Source organism: Jaculus jaculus, chromosome 6 (genome assembly GCF_020740685.1).
Source record: "Jaculus jaculus isolate mJacJac1 chromosome 6, mJacJac1.mat.Y.cur, whole genome shotgun sequence".
Classification (NCBI taxonomy): domain Eukaryota; kingdom Metazoa; phylum Chordata; class Mammalia; order Rodentia; family Dipodidae; genus Jaculus; species Jaculus jaculus.
In genome coordinates, this window is record NC_059107.1 from 3,199,500 (window position 1) to 3,207,345 (window position 7,846).

The window sequence follows — 7,846 nt, forward strand, 5'->3', positions numbered from 1 at the left end:
GTGGTGCATGCATATAGAGTGTGTCTACAGTGGCAGGAGGTCCTGGCACACCCATTCTCTCTCTCTCTCTCTCTGTCTCAAATAACTAAATAAAATAGTTAAAGGAAAAAATAGCAGATGCCAATTTAACAGTTCTGGTGATCAGAAGTCTACAATCAAAATGCTGACAGCGCCCCGGGCTCCCTCTGATGAGAGGTGGAGGGGAGACTCTATCTTGCCTCTTCCAGCTGCTGGTAGCTTTCAGAATTGTCAGCCTTGCTGCTATATAACACTCATTTCTACCTTGATCGTCCTGTGGCCCTCTCAGTGTCTGTGCCCTCCCTTCTTCTGTCTCTTATGAAGACATTTGTCCTTGGTTATACAGTCTATGCAGGTAATCCAAAATAATCTCGTTTTAAGACTTGTAACTCAATTATATCTGCAAAGTCCTCTTTTCCAAACAAAGTCACACTCACAGGTTTCAGGAATGAGGACACGGTTTGGAGAGCTTAGCAGCTGCCTTCTGGTTACTTGGACAAAACACCCATCCAGAAGCAGCTTATGAAAGGGTTTATTTCCAGTTTCCAGGAGAAATCTCACCACGGTGAGGAAAGCGCGGCAGGAGCAGACGGCTGTGCATCACATCCCCACCACAGCAGAGGAAGCAGCGCGAGTGAGTTGAGCAAGGCCGCCGGGGTCGGGCTGGAGCGCTTCAGGGTCCGCCCCCAGCAGCACACCGCCTCTGGGAAGTCAGGCTCCGCGGTCTCCCCAAACCAGACACAATATTTATGACAAAATAACATGCCATCGTGTAGTATCACATTTTAAAATCCATTGATGGGCGCGTAGTTGCTTCCATAAGTTGACCATTATGAATAGTGCTGCAATAAATATGAGTATGCAGGTATCTCTACTGTATGCTGACTCTGATTGTTCAAGTATATGCCCAGCAGTGGTACAGCTGGATCTTATGGTAGTTCCATCTTTAGTGAATTTTTGGCATGTGTGTATATATGTGTAGAGTGCGCGTGTGCTGTGATATGTGCACATTTGTATGTGCAGATACATATACCCCATGCACATGCATGTGAAAGCCAGAGATGAACATTGGGTGTCTTTTTCTTGCCACTCATTTACCTATTTCCTTAAGGCTGGGTCTCTTTCTCCACCCAGACCTTCTGTTTGTCAGCAAACCCCAGGGACTGATCTCTGACCTTTCCCAGATGTTCATGGCTTACAGATGTGCACGGGTCCTGGGGAGTCTCCTACCTGAGAAACCTTCGTGCGTAAGCGACAAGCGCTCTTAACCACTGAGCCATCTTCCCAGCCTCCTATTCTTAGTTCCTTGAAGAATTTCCTGAGTGGCTGCACCAATTCATAGTCCCATCAGCAGTGTATAAGGGCTCCTTTTCCCTCACATCTTTCCATCATTTGTTGCTTTCTGTTTTCTTGGTAATAGCTATTATGACTGTAGTAAAAATGGATTTTTTTAAAAAGATTGTTTTTGATTTTTTAGAAGAAGGGTTTCACTTTAGCCCAGGCTGACCTGGAATTCACTATGTAGTCTCAGGTTGGCCTTGAACTCATGGTGAACTTCCTACCTCTGCGTTTTGAGTGCTGGGCTTAAAGGTGTGCACCACCACGCCCAACTCAAAAGATTTATTTTTATTTATTTATTACAGACAGGGAGAGGGAGACAAAGAGAGAGAGAGAATGAGAATGGGTGCGCCAGGGCCTATAGCCACTGCAAACAAACTCCAGATGCATGCACCACCATGTGCATCTAGCTTATATGGGACCTGGAGAATCAAACCTGGGACCTTAGGCTTCACAGGCAAGTGCCTTAACTGCTAAGCCATCTCTCTAGACGTGTGAAATGGAATTTTAATTTTGATTTTCACTTCTTTGATGGCTAAAGATGTTGAACATTTTTTCATGTATGTATTGGTTATTTTACTTCTTCCTTTGAGAACTGACTATTCAGCTTATTTGCTCATTTATTGATTACATTGTTTGGTATTTATTTTATTTTTTTAGAGAGAGAGAACAAGAAAGAGAGACAGAGAGGGAGAGAATTGGTGTGCCAGGGCCTCAGCCCTTGCAATTGAACTCCAGACACTTGTGCCACCTAGTGGGCATGTGCAACTTTGCCTCACCTATGTGTGCCTGGCTTACATAGGATCTGGAGCATCAAACTTGGGTCCTTAGGCTTCATAGGCAAGCACCTTAACCACTAAGCCATCTCTCCAGCCCTGGTGTTTAATTTGTTAAGTGTTCATTTATTCATTAATTCACTTGAGACAGAGAGAAAGAAGCAGGGAGAGAGAGAGGAAGAGAGAATTGGTGAGCCAGGGCCTCCAGCCACTGCAAAGGAACTCCAGATGCATGTGCCATCTTGTGTGTCTGGCTTTACGTGGGTCCTGGGGAATCAACCCTGGGTCCTTTGGCTTTGCATGCAAACCCAGGGTTGATTCCCCAGGACCCAATGTACCACATTGTATTTCTCCACTGCTCTGCTGTTGGACAGCTAGAAGCATTCTGTAACTTGGCTGTTCTGAATAGTGCTACAGTAAACACAGACGTGCCAGTACCTCTGAGGTATGTTGACTTGGAGTTCTTGAGTAAATACTCAGGATTAGTACCTGGCTAGTACAGCAATGATTTTTAGGGGTTTTGCTGGAGGCATGTGTGTGTGTGTGTGTGCGTGTGTGTGTGTGCGTGCGTGCGTGTGCGTGCGTGCGTGTGTGTGTGTGTGTGTGTGTGTGTGTATGCGTTTGCACATGGAGTCTAGAGGACAGGGTCAGGTATCATTTCTCAGGCACTGTCCACCTTTGCTTTTGGAAGCAAGGTCTCTCATTGGTCTTGTACTTGCCAGGGAGGCTGGACTGGCTGGCCAGCAAGTCCCGGTCATTCTCCTGTCTCCACCACCCTAGTGATAGAATTATAAGCCTATTATCACCACACTTAGCTTTTTTGTGTTTTTTTTTGGGGGGGGGCAAGGTAGGGTCTCACTCTAACCTAAACCACCTGCAACTCACCTTGTAGTCCAGCAGGATGGCCTCAAACTCACAGTGATCCTCCTGTTTCTGTCCTGAGTGCTGGAACTAAAAGGCATGTGCCATCACACCTGGCCACACGTGATTTTTCTCACTTGGATTCCAGTGGTTGAACTTACACAAGGCAAGCATTCTACCAACCCAGCTATCTCTCTAGCTTTATGTTTAGATTTTTTTTTTTTTTGGTGAGGCAAAGTTTTATTGAGTAAAAAGAAATAAAAATTCAAAAACAAAAATAGCTGGTGCACCAGGTCTATGCTTGGATTTTTGAGAAATTTCCATGCTGATCTCCAAAGTGGTTGTGTGCCTTTTCAGAGAGCCGTGTGCCTCCACACCCAGCAAAGGAATATGGATACATTACTCTTTTTAAATATGCATTTTTTATTTATTTGTGAGGGAGAGAGAGAGATAGAGCGCAAGAATGGGCACACTAGGGTCTCTTGCCACTGCAAAAACTCCAGACACATGCAGCATGTTGTGCATCTGACTTTATGTGTATACTGGGGAATTGAAGCCAGGCCTGCAGCTCCTTTAACTGCTGAGCCATCCTTGCAACCCTGAATTGTTCCTCTAGTGTCTGTTTCACTAATCTGTTCTTTATCATTTCTGTCTACTGATTTTGGATTTGGTCACAGCCTTTTCTTTGTGGCTAATTATTTTCTTTAGTTTTCTGAGAAATAAAAAGTGCCTCAACCATTCTGTGAGCAATCAGCCGTGTGATACTCCTGGTAAGCTTGACTAGAAGCAGAGGCCTTGAACAAACATCCCCAGGCGCTGATAAAGATATTTGCGTTGGCTGGGCGTGGTGGCGCACGCTTTTAATCCCAGCACTTGGGAGGCAGAGGTAGAATCACCATGTGTTCAAGGCCACCCTGAGACTACATAGTGAATTCCAGCCTGGGCTAGAGTGAGACCCTACCTCAAAAAACAAATAAACAAACAAACAAAAACCAAGATATTTATGTTGCTGGCCAAATCACTGAAACCAGCTAGCCATGGGCCTGAGCCAGTTCCCCCGGCTCTAATATCAGCCCCACGCCCTCGCTGCGGCGGCGACACACCTTGTCCTGCTTTCTGCCACAAGGGTGATGGGCACGCCTCGTGTATGTACGTAAGCTCCCCTAATACAGGCTTTGGACTGATCACCTGACGGTTTTCGTCTGGGATCCCTGGAGTTCTGATCCAGTGGATCTCGCCGCTCTACTCACTTTTCTCCATCCGGCTGTCACAAACCAAAATTCAAGACACACCATCCCACCACGGGATAACTCTTCGCGGCTCACCGCTTCTCCTCAGTCCCTTCTGTTCTGAGACCATTCCCCTGGTACAGTGATATTCTAACAGAATAGTTCTGGTCATTTTCCACATACAAACCCCTCAAAGGAGTCCTATCACCCCAAGAATAGACATAAGTCTCACCAAAGCTACCAATCCCCTTACTCCTGCCTGATGGCCTCTCTTACCATGTGCAGCCACAAACTTTCCAGCCACCCCTCCCCAGGTGCTTATCAGCTGCTGGCCTCTGCATGTGCCATTCCTGCTGTCTGGAACACTCCCCCCCTAGGAAGTTCACTCCTCCCAACGCCTCGCCTGGGCCACTCTGAGCCAGGTCTTGCACTGACCCCACAGCTCCACGTGGCCGTGCACCACTTGACGTCCTTCCACGTCCACTCCCTCCTCTGCGCGGCCTTCCAAGGGCGGGCGGGCTCTGTCCTGTTCGTGACTGTGCTTCCAGACCTAGCACAGGCCCTAGTGCAAAGGGCCTGCGTGGGAGGCGCTGAGCCAAAAAAATGGAATGAATGCGTGGATGCCGCCCTGCCACTACTGTGGCTTCCAGGCGTCCCCAGTGAGCACAGTAGTGGGGGTCACTCAACGAATCTACAAACAAACATCTTGAACAGCCATACCTTTCAGTTTCACACCTTCCTACCCCTTTTCCCCAGAGCCATCCTGTAAGCAAATGCCAATCTTTATTCTCTCTCTCTTCCTCTCTCTCTCTCTGTCTCTCTCATAAAAATAAAAACAAGGGGAGGGGATGGGGCTACAGAGATGGCTTAGCTGTTAAGGTGCTTGCCTGAGAAGCCTAAGGAACCACCTTCAACTCCCCATAACCCATGTAAGCCAGAGACACCAGGTGGGGCCTGCACACAGGTCACGCATGGGCATAAGGCGCCATGCATGTTTGGAGTTCTACTGCAGTGGCAGGAGGCCCTAGGGCACCAATTCTCACTCTCTCTTGCTCTCTCGCTCTCTCTCATAAAAATTTTTTTTTAAAAAGCCAATCTTTCCTCCCAACAACAGCTCTATTGTTTTCTTCATGCAGTTACTTAACAGACAACTGTTGATCACTAGTCGAGGTCCAAACTGAGGTTTTCAGGGAACGTGAGCATCAACGGGGAAAGCGGCAGATGAATGGAGGCCCACACACCAGCCTTATCTGGGGAGGGGAAGGCCCACCACGCCCCAGAAGGGGCAGGCCCCTGCGAGAAACAGCCACAGGCCTAGAACCAGCTCTGGAGACACTCCTCAGACTCAAGATAGGGAGTCGCCTGTGCCTTTGACCCCAGCACAGTCAAGGCATTGCCAAACAAGACTCTACCCCATTGTCATTCCTAAGCACACCTTTCTGGCCAATGGCTCCTTGATTCATTGACCTTGCAGCCCCATTCTAGGGAAAGGCCTAGCGCTACCTCAGAGCACCTGTGAGGGGTGAATGGGAAGGCAGTTGGAGGGTCAGTCTTTCTTCTAAGCAGAAGCCTCTTCGGCACCCCTCCCGCCCTAGCCCCTCCTGCCAGCTGCCTCTGGTCCCTTTTCCTGGGTAAGGAGAGCAGGTAAGCTCCACTGCTTGGCATTCAGGCCTCCCCGACAGCTGCTGGCTCGGGCGCCCTGCTCACTATTTCAGCAGCTGGAAGTCTGATCAGGGCTTATAAGCTCCGGGCCTTGCCTGGCATTTCCCAGGGTTGGGGCCCCGGGTACAGACAGCATTGTGAACACTGACACACGTCTGTGCCCCTCATCACATTTGGCATATAGCCTCCCCATAGGCACCAGGACCAGCCCTCTAGACAGCTCAGGCTCTCCTAGGGAATGAAGAAAGACTGGGTGTGTCCAAATGAGCCAGAGCTTTGGTGCAAGGCCAGAGGTAGAAGGCAGGCAATATAGTTACAATGAGGCCACCTAGTGGTGACCATATTGCCTCAAAATGAACCTATCTAACAGGACCAGGTAGGTCCCACTCGCTTTTCCCTGAGCTGTTTGGTGAGAGACCTTAGAATGAGTTTAGGTCTCTTCCCAGTTGCCTCCCACATGGTCACTGCCACCCAAGACAGCAGAGCCAGCATAAACTGAGCTGTCATTACACACACCCTAGGGCTTTGAGAAGCAGTAATTACCCGGCAGATCTCAGGCAGACTCCCCAAGGTGCAGACCATGAACTTAGACGTCAGCCTCCTCCTCAACTCTGCCTGTGTCCCGAACAAAAGACTCTGTACGTGACTGGAATTGCATGTCAGTGGTAAAGTGCTTGCCTGGCACGCATAATGCCCACGGTTCAAGCCTCAGTGCTGCTAAGTGAAAAAAAAAAAATATATATATATATATATATATGTATATACATATATATATATACATATATATACATATATATATATGAATGATATGCTGCTCCACATAATGCAAGCACTCAGAGGGCCAGGCATCAACTCCGCAGTGTGCTTACACATCCATGCATTTTGAGGCATGTAATATAAGAAATACTTTTTAAAATTTTTATAACCCAGCAGCTGCCCTGCCCTCTACCCTCACCCTGGGCCCATATTGGGATTGGGTGGGGATTAGGAATGAGTAAAGATAAGGTGAGTTTGAGGACAACTACTGAGATTCTGTCTAAACTATGACATAAGTTTCATGGCCTGTGTAAGTTTCTTGCGTGTGCGAGCATGTGTGTATGCGTGTGTGTGTGTGTAATGCATATGTGCTAATGTGTGTTTGTATTTGGGTGTGTGCACATGTGTGTGCATGTGGAGGCCAGAGGCTGATGCCAAGATACCTTCCTCAATCACTCCACCTTATTTTTTAATTAATTAATTTATTTATATAGGAGAGAGAGAGAGAATGGGCATGCCAGAGCCCCTAGCCACTGCAAAGGAACTCCAGGCAAATGTCTTGTGCTTACGTAGGTACTGGGGAATCAAACCTGGATCTTTAGCATCATAGGCTAAGCTGTCTCTCAAGCCCCCAACCTTATTTTTTTTAAGATATTTTATTTATTTGTGTATTTGAGAGAGAGAACGGGCATGCCAGGTTCTCCAGCCACTGCAAACGAACCCCAGATGCATGTGCTCCATTGTGCGTCTGGCTTACATGGGTCCTGGAGAGTAGAACCCGGATCCTTGGGCTTTGCAGGCAAACACCTTAACTGCATAGCCATCGCTCCAGCCCCCCAACCTTATTTTTTAAAAGATTTTATTTACTTATTAGAGACGGAGGGAGAGAGAGAGAATGAGAATGAGAATGAGAATGGGCACACCAGGGCCTCCAGCCACTGCAAACTAACTCTAGACGCACGTGCCCACTTGTGCATCTGGCTTATGTGGGACCTGGAGAATTAAACCAGGGTCCTTAGGTTCCACAGGCAAACACCTTAACCACTAAGCTATCCCTCCAGCCACACCCCCCCCACCACCACGGTATTTTTTTTATTTATTTTATTTTTATTTAAAAAATTTTTTTAAATTATTTATTTATTTATTTGAGAGCGACAGACACAGAGAGAAAGAAAGATAGAGGGAGAGAGAGAGAATGGGCGTGCC